Source organism: Enhydra lutris, unplaced genomic scaffold (genome assembly GCF_002288905.1).
Source record: "Enhydra lutris kenyoni isolate GAN:26980312 unplaced genomic scaffold, ASM228890v2 scaffoldscaffold28, whole genome shotgun sequence".
NCBI classification, from domain to species: Eukaryota; Metazoa; Chordata; class Mammalia; order Carnivora; family Mustelidae; genus Enhydra; species Enhydra lutris.
In genome coordinates this window covers 22,512,143-22,525,832 of record NW_019154112.1, presented here as the reverse complement: position 1 = coordinate 22,525,832, position 13,690 = coordinate 22,512,143, and the positions used below count along the sequence as shown (strand labels likewise).

Sequence of the window (13,690 nt, the reverse complement as noted above, 5' to 3'; positions counted from 1 at the left end):
TATTGAAACTGCAGTCCTTGGTAAGTGAACTTGGTCCTGGCTGGATTTCTTGTTGATCTTCTGGGGGAGGGGCCTGTTGTAGTGATTCTCAAATGTCTTTGCCCCAGGCGGAATCGCACCACCCTTACCCGGGGCCGGGCTGAGTAATCCGCTTGGGTTTGCTTCGGGAGCTTTTGTTCCCTGAGCACTTTCCATAGAGTTCCGGAGGACGGGAATGAAGATGGCGGCCTCCCAGTCTCTGGCCCGGAGGAGCCGAGAGCCCGGGGCCCCACTCCTCAGTGCGCCCTCAGAGAACAGCGCCGATTTACTCCCGTCACCCTGGCCTCTGGCCGCGCTCCGAGCTGACTGAGCCTGTGACCGGTTCAAGGTAACCCCGAGCTGAGAGCTCACTCCTCGGCTCTGTCTCTGTAGCCGGCTTCCCCATTCTAATGCCCGTAAGCTCTGTGACACTCAGACACCCCTGATCCTTCTGTGACCCTGCGGGACCTGAGGCCACACTGACCCCGCGTGGGCTTCACCCCGGTTAAGCCTCTGGAGCGATGTCCCTCAGCGGAACAGACTTCTAAAAGTCCCGATTTTGTGCTCCATTGCTCTGCCGCTTGCCGGGAGCCGGCACCTCCCCCCGCGGTCTATCTTCCCGTCGCTTTGGATTCACTTCTTCGCCAGTCCTACCTTTCAGAAAGTGGTTGATTTTCTGTTTCTAGAATTGCTGTTCTTCTTCTCTTCGATCTCCCATTGGATTTGTAGGTGTTTGTAATCTTTAGATAAACTATGTAGCTGATCTCCTGCTACCTGAAGTAGTCTCAGCCTGCTACTTCTCTGCCATCTTGACTCCTCTCTCCTATTTATTATTTTAAGTTTTTATGTAAATTCCAGTTAGTAACATGAGTGTAACATCAGTTTGAGGTATAGAATTCTGGGATTGGTCACTTACATATAACAGCCAGTGAGCATCACAAGTGCCCTCCTTAATGCCCATCATTCATTCAACCCACCCACCCTCCTGTAACCCTCAGTTTGTTCTTATTAGAACATTTTTTAAAGCCACCTCAGATTATAAAATGCATCCTCAGGGTTGTTCTCTTTTTTGCGAAAATTGACTGATCTAGTTAGTCAAGGCTAACCTTTTCCCCTTATGGAAGAATATTGAGTCAAGTATCCTAAACTAGATCCATTGGCATATGGAATTCCTCTGGCTGCATGGGTCTCAGGTAATCCATTAAAGTGATTCTATCACATTACTTCTGCTTTCCATTTGAGAGAAAGAGCTTACCTGGAGATGGGAGTAAAGCAAAAGGCCTGTTGAGTTAGTTCTTATGATGAGATAATTCTCTTTCTTAAAACAATAATTCCCCTACTAATAAGACAATATTAGTACTTCATATTCTACTTCTCCAACACACAAAATACCTTCTAACAGAAATAGAAATTAGACATGCCTAATTTTTGGCAAAAAAACTGAATAAGCAAAAAGACAAGTATATGAGTAGAAGCAGGAAATTTAGGTCTTAGTTTTGATTCTTTCACCAACTCATGGTAGCATCATGGCCAACTTATCCAATGTTGTCATGATTAAGTCTCCCTAAGTGTACACTGGAATGGTTGGATGACATATTCTTATATTAATGTCATAGGTCTCCTGGGAGGACTAATGTTTCTGAGAGGTGTCATGTTGGTAATGTATTGAGACCAACCTATAATACAATAATTAAAAGTGAAGTGGGAATAAAGAATTCCCAGTTTGAAGAACTATAAAGGTGTTTGTCATCATAATTCTTTTTTTTTTAAGATTTTATTCATTTATTTGACAGAGAGGGAAAGAGAGAGAGAGTGCACACACAAGCAGGAGGAACAGCAGGCAGAAGGAGAAGAAGCAGCAGGCTCCCTGCTGAGCAGGGAGCTGGACATTGTGGAATCCCAGGGTCCTGGGATCATGACCTGAGCCAAAGGCAGCTGCTTAACTGACTGAGTCACCCAGGTGCCCCATCATTATAATTCTTTTTAAAATTCCAACTTTTATGGATATACATATTTAACCATTTAGTGATTCAAGTCTAAATTTTTATTATGTGATTTTGTTTACAGGAATTAGAATGCATCCTTTAAGCATCCACACAGAGCTTTCCTAACAGAATGATATTAGTACTCAGAATATCTGACCACAGGGGCTACCTGGGTGGCTCAGTTGGTTAAGCACCTGACTCTTGATCTCAGCTCAGTTCTTGGTCTCAGGGTCATGAGTTCAAGCCCAGTGCTGGGTTCCACTCTGGGTATGGAGAAAAGAAAAGAAAAAGAAATCCAACTACAGGAGATCACAGAACATTTAAAAACACAAGATGAGGGATAAAAATACAAGATTAGGGTGGTGCAGTTGGTTGAGCATCCAACTCTTGTTTTTGGCTCAGGCCCTGATCTCAGCATCATGAGATCACGCCCCAAGTTGGGCTCTGTACTCAGTGCAGTCTGCTTGGATTTCTCTCTCCCACTGCCCCACCCCCACTAACTCTCCTCTCTCTCTCTCTCTCTCTTTAAAATAAATAAGTAAATCTTTAAACACACACAGACACACAGACACACAGACACACACACATACACGATGAGTTCATTTGGTAAGAAAACTAATGTCCAATAAATAACTTTAATTAAAATGTAACATCATTAAATATAATTAAAATGTAACACCACTAAATTTAAATATTTAAATATAACACCACTAAATAACACTATTGATATTAAAAAAAGACAACTTAATGGTAAAATCAATAGACTAAGATAGAATCGTGGTTGGTTAAATACATGACTTAGTATCTCACAAGCTACAGAAAAAAAACTGCTAAATTAGAAATAGATAATCGTTCCAAAATGCCTCTATAATTCATATTGCCCAAATCATCCATGACTCTAACATTGTTATTCTAGGATCATGAATTAATAGGTAGTGTCAAAACCTGTGAAATTGAAATTGGGTGGGAATGCCAAATTAGTAGAGCAATTTGGATAGCAAATATATTTGTATCATCAGTCAATGCTGTTGGTTGTGGAAAGAAAAAGGTTGACACTGTATTCAAGATAATTGCTTCAATTGTTAATATCAACCTAATTAGAAATAAACAAGATCCAAATAAGGCAATCAAGAGATACAGAATGACTGGGGTTGCTGAAGTGAAGAAGAATGGTAAAGAACCATGAGTACAAATCAATGCATAGTCTATCTAAAACTCTGATTAGCTAAAATATGCAAATGACAGGAAAACCACAGAAAGCAATGAATTATAGAAACAATTTGGATAGCTGGATCAAGAAAATATGAATGATCCCTTCTGAGTGTGTACTCACTTACCTTAGGAAGCAGCAGCTTGCTAAGAGAATGAGCGTGGAATTTATAGTCACTGGTTATGAACATTGACATTTCCACATACTATCTGTATAACCTTGGAAGAATGATCTCACCTCCAGAGGGCATGACTTCCTTAATTTTATATTGGACGTAGTGATGCCAGCTGGGCATAGGGTGGCTCAAATGAGATCACATATGCCAAAGTTTAAAATCTGTAAGATGACACTCAAATGCTGGTTTATTACTTTTTCTTTGCAAGTGTTTCACATGATTTTTTCAGACATTACCTTTGCCCTAACCAGGGGAAGTGTTAGTTAAGGGTTTAGTCAGGTAACCAATCCTGCAGGATTATAATCCCTACTCAGTTTTTAAGCCACTATGCAATATACATACCAACTATTCTGCCTTCCTTAGATGCAGGGATGGGGTGTGGGGGATCTCTGAAAATTATAAATCACTCTTTTATAATTTGATCACTACTAGACTTCTACTTTGATATAATAAAAAAATGAAGTAGCTATTTCTCCCACAATGTGGAGACATAATCTCTAGGTCAGTTCATTCAATGCATGTAATTATTATACCTTGTACACAGAAACTAATATAGCAGGGAAGGGATTCATAGTTTTTGGAGTGTTTTTTGTTTATGCCTCACCACTAATTCTTATGGTTTGAGATTAATGCATTTAGATCCCAAGAGTAAATAAGAGATGGGGGGCTTAAAGAGCATTTTTTATGTTTTTTTTTTTTTTCTAAGCATGAATTGTTAAATGGCCAGATAAATCCTGAAGTGTTCTACCATCAGCTTACTTAGTATTTCTCCTTTTTCTTTATAAAGAATGATGTTTTACTTATTATTATGCTAAATTGCAAAGCCATTCTATAGAAATATTTTTTTGGTATTCCAGTGTATAGAATTTTTTTCATTAAGTGACTCCTGTTACTACTCTAAGAATTATAATAGCAGTTCACTCATGCAAATTACTATTGCAAATTATTTCATATAATGTATTTCTATATTGAATTCCACTAAAGGTAATTTAGCCAATTAAATTGCTAGAATTAAATAATGAAGTCCTACCAATAAAATGATCCAAGAGAAAATTGTTAGGGGAATAGATAGCATATAAAATTTATATTCATTTATGTTAATCAATCACAGGATTTTTTTTTTTGGTATTTATTGTTTAGAGACAATAGAAAATTTCATTTAAAAACCGAATGGTACTTTTACCGTCTGACTGGAAAATATTCTCAAAAATAAAGTTTCTCTTCACTTTTCCTAATTCTTACCTTTTCTTGCAATCAACAAATATTTATAAGTGCTTGTGGTGTGGCAATAAACTGGACATTTTAGGGGGCACATTTTTGTTTTCTGGTTACTAATACTACAGCTGAAGAAGCATAATATAGATGGATGAAGATATCTACAAAAATTAAGTGTATTCATAATAACAGAATACCTTTGCACAGTGCTTGGTAATTCTCAAAACACTTTTGTGAATATAATTATTTTATTTGACCATTGTAAGCAGTAATTATCAATGGATAAATGTTTAATAACAATAAAGAAATGCCATGATTCAAAAGAGAATTTCTTGGGTGCCTGGGTGGCTCAGTCAGTTAACCGTCTGCCTTCATCTCAGGTCATGATCCCAGGGTCCTGGAATTAAGTCCAGCATGGGGCTCCCTGCTCAGTGGGGAGTCTGCTTCTCCCTCTGCCTCTCCCCCTGCCTCATGCTCACTCTCTCTCTCTTTCTCTTTCTCTCAAAAACAAATAAAATCTTAATTTAAAAAAAAAGGGGAATTTCTTGTAGTGCCTGGGTGGCTCAGTGGGTTAAGCTTCTGCCTTCAGCTCAGGTCATGATCTCAGGGTCCTGGGATCAAGCCCTGCATTGGGCTCTCTGCTCAGCAGGGAGCCTGCTTCTCCCTCTCTCTCTGCCTGCCTCTCTGCCTACTTGTGATCTCTCTCTCTGTGTCAAATAAAATAAATAAAATCTTTAAAAAAAAAAAGGGAATTTCTTGACAAGTGAGTGATATTGGCAAATGCATCACTGAGCTGAAAGAAGAGATGAAAAATGATGGTACCTATCACAAAAATGGAAAAATAAATTGGGTCAACTGATTTGCAGGAAGACGAATTCATGTTTAGACCCAGTTGAGGTCCAGTTGACAATGGTGGCCTTAGAACATACATTAGAAAACATCCAGCAAGTAATACACATTCATAAGCTAGAAAAATGTACAAAGAATATGAATAGGCAACTCTCAAAGAAGAAACTCACATGTGTTCCCTCCCCAAGGAAGAAAATAAAATGTGTAGGAGACTGATGCAAATATAGATATAAGTCAGAAAACAAGCTAAAGTTAGACATGCAGATTTTTTTGAAGTCATCCTCATAGTAAGGGCATTTGTATAAATTACTACAAATAGGTCTGTAATGGTGACAATTGAAGTAATAAGTTACAGGAACATTGCAACAGTAGCTACTCTACTGACAGAATATAAAGGCCATTATAAACAGTCAAATAATAATCTAGCTGTGGAAATTTTGCCAGTAAATCAGGACATTAAATAACTGGACGAAAGCTGGGAGAATAGAGTCAGTTACAAGAGGATGAATGTAGAAATGTGATAATTTATTAAAGATAATTGCAGCTAAAGAGAAATCCAGAAAATTAAAGGATAATGCCATTCTGCCAAAAAAAAAATTTTTTTTTAAAGCAAAACCATGACCATTTTGGATGAGAGTTATCCTATTGAGACTTATGTTCTGGAGAGACCTAAAGGTAAATATTGCCCAAAAGAAGTAGAAAGTTAAAAGTTTGGAGGACAGTCCATGGACAAAGACCATTAAAGCAGCTTCCCTTTTGTCTGTGGCCAGAGATGGCTGCTGTGAATAAGTAATTCTCTTAAGCCCCACTTTAGCAGGAAGATGTATGGGCAGTTAGAAAAATATCTATAAGCAAATCTTGTTGACTGATATTTGAATTCCATATCTGTTGTGAAATCAGTCCTTACTCCAAATCTTAAAATTACCTTTTATTTTAAAAAGTAGGTAGAGCTATGAAATTGCATGGATTCTCCAAGGAAAGGAGGGGAGATGAAGAAAAGTCAAAGTTTAACTTTGTAGAGAAATGGGGAAAAGAAATGGCCATAAAAGAACCAAATGAAATGAAATCACTTAGCAGGAAAAGAAGAATAGGGTAGCAAACAACAACAAAAACAAAAACAAGAAAACCCAAGAGGTGCAAAAGGCATTTGCAAGGAGCAAACACATAAACAGTACAGAGTGGGCAGACAGAAAGAGAAATGTGTGACCAAGCACACCAGTAGATTGCCTCAAATAGATACAGTTGATTGAGCTGGGTCAGTAGTTGTTACTTTTCCCACATTAATATGTTTCCATTTCTGAACGTGTTCAAATATGTGAAATCTTTTAAATGTTTAAGCTACTGTTAGGATTTCTTAGTGTTCTGAATTTGCTTTGTCTCACAAAATTGCATGAAACAAGTTTCTAACAATTTAAAATAGCAATAAGAATACAGAATGCATTGCTATTCCATGGCTAGAGCATTGTTTTTTCATAAGCAAATTGATGAAGCTCATTCCCAGAACTCTATGTGCTTTTATTTGGATTTGCTTCATATTATTTTACCCCTGATAATGATTGTTCAAAACAAGTTCACTGGCATAATAGTTTGATCTGATTATCGGTCTGAAAGCTGAATTCAGAGCAGGGAAGGGGAGTCTACTGTTAAAAGCTCTAATTACTTCAAACCACTACACATTGACAAAAGTGCACCTATTATTGCATTTAGAATTCATGCAGTGCTCAAATCTTTACGAAAATATTTTATTCAGTGAAACATTAATGTTGTTGAAATTCTAGTACTTCCTCAAACATTGTTATATTTGTTCCCAAACATTTGAAAATGTGCTAATTGAATGCAGTTGTATCAAGTGTATATAAAACCTACATATAAACTTTATATGATAGACTTGCATAATTTTTCTACTAAGAAATCCACACATAATTTCTGACTGTAGTAGTGTGTTTATCTGTCTGTTTCCAAACCTACTTTAAAAATGGAAAAAAGAGCTTGCATTTCAGTTGTAGTAGTAGCCACAATCTTAGTTATATCTTTATTATAATTTCTAATCATGATTTTAAAGGGAAACATGATATATGTAAGGTTTTAGTGTTGTTAGTAGACATCATTTGGTATTTGGAGAAAACATACAGATTACTCTCAACAAGCTCTGTTTCTAGGTAGGGAATAGCTCACTATAGTGAAATCAGAAGTTCTTCAACCTCCATTCTCCTAGACTCTTTAAGATTTGTCATATGGAAACTTAATGTAATGAGCAGAACGTGCACTTTAAACAAATGAGTAACTTTTTTTTTTCAGTGTTCCAAAATTCATTGTTTATGCACCATACCCAATGCTCCATGTGATACATGCCCTCCATAATACCCACCACCTTGCTCCCCCCACCCCCACCTACCCCTCCAAAACCCTCAGTGTGTTTCTCAGAGTCCACAGTCTCTCATGGTTTGCTATTAAAAACATCCACAAAATTTGTTAGAAAGTAGTGGTTAGTTTGTGGAGAAAAGGACATATTTTTAAAACTTTTTAAAAAATTTAAACTCAATTAGCCAACATGTAGTACATCATTAGTTTTATATGGAGTATTCAGTAATTCATCAGTTGCATACAACAACCCTCATCACATTATGTGCACTCTCTAATACTCATCACCCATTTACCCCATACCCCTACCCATACCCTCTTCAGCAGCCTCAGTTTGTTTCCTAGAGTTAAGTGTCTCATGGTTTTTCTGCTTCCCTGATGATTTCCCAGTAATTCCCCCTCTTCTTCCCTTATGATCCTCTGTGCTGTTTCTTACATTCCACAAATGAGTGAAACCATATGATAATTGTCTTTCTCAGATTGACTTATTTTGCTTAGCATAAACTTCTATAGTTCTATCCATGTCATTGCAAATGGTAAGTATTCATCCTTTCTGATGGCTGCATAATATTCCATTATGTGTCTATACCTCATCTTCTTTATCCATCCATAAATGGATAACTGGGCTCTTTCCATAGTTTGGCTATTGTCGACATTGCTGCTATAAACATTGGGGTGCAGGTGCCCCTTCAGATCATTACATTTGCATCTTTGGGGTAAATACCTAGTAGTATCGCTGGTTCATAAGGTAACTCTATTTTTAATTTCTTGAGGAACCTCCATGCTGTTTTCCAGAGTAGCTGCACCAGCTTGCATTCCCACTAGAAGTGGGAGGGCAAGAGGGTTCCCCTTTCTCCGCATCCTTGCCAACATTTTGTTGTTCCCTAACTTATATTGTTTGTGAAAGCTGAATATTGTCAGAAGACGAATGGAGTAGTCAAAATTGCAGCTCCCTATCTTCTCAGTATTATTGAATTAAAAAGTGACAGGACTACAGATCTCTAAGGTCCTTTGAAAATCTAATCATTTGGTATAATTCCCTTTAGGGAACACACACACACACACACATATATATATATATATATATATATATATATATATATTTTAATTTTGGAATTCCTTTTTCCATTTCTTTTGGTTTAGTTCTTTCAAACTGAAAAAGTCTCTGTACATAACTGTTTTGTTGATAATTAAGTGAATTGCAATTCATAAAGCTCTCTGGAATATGCCTAGCAAATGCAAACACTGCATTGGTGTTTACTGTTGGTAAACACTTACTTAAGGGAAGGGACTTTATTTTACATATCCCTTGTTCCGAATCTAGAACAGTCTTTCACACTGAAGTGCTTGAATTGAACTCAAAGAAGCTCATACCTTTCTTACATTGCTTCATTCATGAACTATAATTCAGTGTAAAAACTCAAAATGGCAATCTTTTAACTAGGAAAATGAATGAGAACTCTTTCACTTTTGAATTGTCCAGGAAATTATGCAAGTCACTTAATGGGCCCAAGACTCAGTTGACTTGAGTGTAAAATGGGTTGATGGGATTAGATAATCTGTAATATCTCTCTGAACTCTAAATATGCTTTGTGATGTCAATTGCATTTTTAGAGAGATATTTTAGTGAGGGCTGGTGACCTACTAGAAAGTTCTCGTATTAAGGGATTCAGACTACAAAGACCTATACTGTGTCTTCATGCCAATCCTTTTTTTTTTTTAATATTTATTTTTTGGAAGATTTTATTTATTTTCAAAAGAGAAAAAGCACAAGAAGGGTAAGGGCCGAGGGGGAGGAAGAGAGAGAATCCCAAACAGACTCCTGGCTAATCGAGGAGCCAGATGTGGGTCTTGATCTCACAACACTGAGACCATTTCTGGAGCTGAAAGTAAGAGTTGGATATTTAACTGACTCAGCCACCCAGGAGCACCTCCCCTCATTTTTTTTTTTTTTTTAATGAGCTTAATATTTCTTTTAGAGTATTAGTTCACCTTTAGGCCTTGACTAAAAATGACCTCATCCTTTGATGTCAGTAGAGTCCAGGCAACTGCCACAAAGTATGACTAAGTTTGGGTGGCAAGAGCTAACACTTACCTCTGTGTTTCTAGGTCTCTATGGCCTTTTGACTCATCTGCAGTGACTAAAATTCCTGTGAGCATTAATAGCCTTTAGGGAGACATTGGTGTCTTATCCAAGGTGGTCATAAGGATGACAACAAGCTGAGAGGTTCCCAGAAGTACAGTCACTCCCTAAATTCTTGGCACACTTGTCATTTCAGTTAAAGAAGATTCTATTTTCCATTATGATCCAGTCTATTTTGTTTGTCTGAGACCTTCACTGAGATAGTTGAAAAACGCAACTGGGAATTATGCGGAGATAAAAAGGAAAATCAAGGTGTTAGATTCCTTTAAACAAATTTTTAACAATCAATTTAAAAAACTCAAGACAAAGAAAAAAACCTATGTATAAATTAAAGCCTGCATATCTACATTATATACATGAATGCTTTTCTAAACCAAATCTGTATCTAGCAATAAATAGGGCAGAGAAAGACAGCTTGTTATCTAGGAGCAGGGGTCAGCAAATGATAGACTGTGGGTCAAATACAGCCTGTCACATGTTTTGGTAAATGAAGTTTCATGGAAACACAACCATGTATTGTCTATGACTCTTTTTTCCCCTAACAGCAGCCTTGGGTGGTTGCCATAGAGACTGTATGGCCCATAAAACCTAAAATATTTACTCTATGGCCCTTTGTAGGAGTTTGCTAATCCTTGGGTCAGAACCTTGCTGTTGTCTTATGATATGAGTCCGGGCTCAGTGTTATATCCGGAGATAGATACCAAATCCCAGGGAAACCTATCTCTTCCAAGACTGTTAAAATTATTGATAAAGGTTAAGCATCTGCCTTCAGCTCAGGTCATGATCCCAGGGTGCTGGGACTGAGTCCCACATCGGGCTCCTTGCTTAACAGAGAGCCTGCTTCTCCCTCTGCCTGCTCTGCCTGTTCTGCCTGCAGCTCTCCGTGCTTCTGCTCTCTCTCTGGCAAAGAAATAAATAAAATCTTTTAAAAAATTATCTTTAACTAAAATTATCTTTAACCAATTATTTAGTGAAGAAAACACTAACTTTTTTATTTTTAATTCCAATTTGTAAATAAAATGTACCAAATCATTTTCCTAACAAAGAGTATATTAGTTAAGATATAAATGGTTTTAAAAAAAGATATGAGCTTAGTCAAAATCCCACCCTGAAATGCAGGTATCACGGTCTATTAAAGTATTGATTGCTATCATTTCTTTTCACTGCATGACCTGTCCCTCCACTAGTCTACCTGGGCATTCTAATCACAAGCATTCTCTTTATTCTCTGATCTTCCAAACTCACTTGGAAGCTCACTTCAATCCTCCTGTGATTTCTCTCATAAAGGTAATCTCAGCTTCAATCTTGCTCTCTCTCCTTTAACCTCACCTTCTCAGACTTCATAGTAGAATTTCCTCTTAATTCTGTTTCTTGGTTTCCCTTCAAGCCATTGTCTCAACCTTTTCACTGCCTTTGCTCTGGTCAGATTTATGGAATTATTTCAATATCTTCAACAGTGACTCTATTCCAGGCCAGGCCCGTGCTAAATTCTCTTCTCCTGAGCTGCCAAAATTTTCTTTCTAAAGATTAGCTCTAATCATTTTATTATCTATTTAGAAATGTCAGTGGCTCCTCCTTGGTTAGAAAATAAAATCCACGCTTTTTAGTGTGATGTTCAAGGACTTAAATAATCAGATCTCTGTCCAAAATATTCTTTCCTTCCCCTCCAGCTTACTAACTCCTTTTTATTCTTAGAAGACATATGTCAGGCATCAGTGTTCCCAGAGAATCTTTCCTGGCCACCTGCCCTCCTCCAAACCTAGGTCAGCCTTCCTTATTCCCTGTTTGCCCAACACACCACAACATTCTGCTTATGCTGCCCATTGCTGTGGGAGCATTCAGCTTCTGGGCTGGGGAACAGCAGGAAACAAATCACTCTCAGGAGCAGAAAACTTGTCATGTCCTGCAGAGTCCTCATGGGACAACATGAGCATCTCACAGTCACAGCCAGTTTATGAATAGCATGGGACATGTCCTCTGGTCTCCACAACTATTTAGAGAGAAAGGTGGGAGCGATGGTCCTCAAAGGAAGCACCAGAGACCCACATTTGCCTGTTGAGCTAATATAGTGATTTGTATCTGAGAGTTGGAGGAACCAAAAATCACTGAGATTCCATTTTTATCCCACACCTCTTACCTCCTCAGATAATTGCTGAAATAAGGTTAAGTTAGCATTCTGCCCCAAACTACTTTTCAACCTCACTTTTCAGCAATCCTTTGATTTCCTCCTCTTCCCCTGGCATTCACCAAAGGGGAAAAAATTATATATATATATATATATATATATATATATATATATATATATAAAATTTACACATAATATATAATATATAAATATATTAACTAAATACATATTACTTATTTATATATATATATTTATATATATATATTTCCCTTTGGTGAATGCCAGGAGAAAAGGGGGAAATCAAAGGATTGCTGAAAAGTGAGGTTGAAAAGTAGTTTGGGGCAGACTGCTATATAGATATAGATATAGATATAGATATATAGATATATATAACTTTCCTAATGAACACACTTTCAATGCTCTGTGATTTTGATCCTATTTTCCTGTTCCAGGAATACTTGATCTCATTTTTTTTTAACCTCTCAAAATCATAGTCACTCTGAGGCTTAACTAGCTCAAAGGACATCTGTTCTCTTATTTCTCAAAGAAAATGGCTTCCTCTTATGTGCTCATTGGTTCCTTAATCCTTCCCCCTAGCATATAAATTATTGGGTGTTTTTTTTTTAAGATTTTCTTTATTTATTTGAGAGAGAGAGAGAGAGAGCATGAGAAGGGGGAGAGTCAGAAGGAGAAGCAGACTCCCTGCCAAGCAAGAAGCCTAATGCGGGACCCAATCCTGGGACTCCAGGATCATGACTTGAGCCAAAAGCAGTTGCTTAACCAACTGAGCCACCCATGTGCCCCTACATGGTATTTTATATCTTTGTATCTCTATTCCTGCTCTATGATGATGTTTCACTTGCCTTGTATTACCTCAGTGCCTTGCATGGTGCTTGATATATAAGAGAAGCTCAATAAATTGTGTGTGTGTGTGTGTGTGTGTGTGTGTGTGTGTGTGTATGCTTTACATTATTGAACTGAACTTTGGCATGAAGTGTGAGTTTTAAATAGGTCTCAAAATACTTCTATGGGTGATGCCATTTTGCTCAACCACTTTAAATCATTGGTTGTTGTTGTTGTTTTAACTGGGAGATTATAAATTCACTCTAGTTTTCCAAAATGTACTTCTCAATTACCTTTCACAGTTTTTCTGTGCATTATCATTCAGATGAGTCTCTTTAGAGCAGCCCTGACAGGTGGTCTTGAGAGGCTCGGATTAAATGGGTGTTTTCATGGGCTCAAGGGAAGGTCTTAGCTTTTGCTTATTACTGACACTAAATCCATTCAAGGCCCCTGAAAAATTTACTCTTCAGTTTCATATCTTAGTAAATTATCTTCCTTTTGGAAGTTCCAAAAAAAGTGTATGCTGTATATGGCTTATTTTTATATCTTTTTATAAGCTATTTATATATTTCTATAAGCTATTCACTTATGCCAGAAAATAATGTTTCTGATATTTAATTTTAAGACCAAATACAAAGAATAGCCTCACAAGTCCAGTGAGAAATAAGTTGGATATGATCTCAACAAATGTCCCTTTCTCTGGGGACTGATGGCATAGAATTTTACCAGCTGTCTAAACTCACCTTGCTCTTCTTATGATTTATTG

General features: G+C 37.3%; 1 pseudogene; it reads right to left on the bottom strand.

Annotated features, from left to right (window-relative positions):
- The window catches only part of LOC111152486, a 63,339-nt pseudogene that overhangs the window by 18,833 nt on the left and 30,816 nt on the right, over nucleotides 1–13,690 (bottom strand).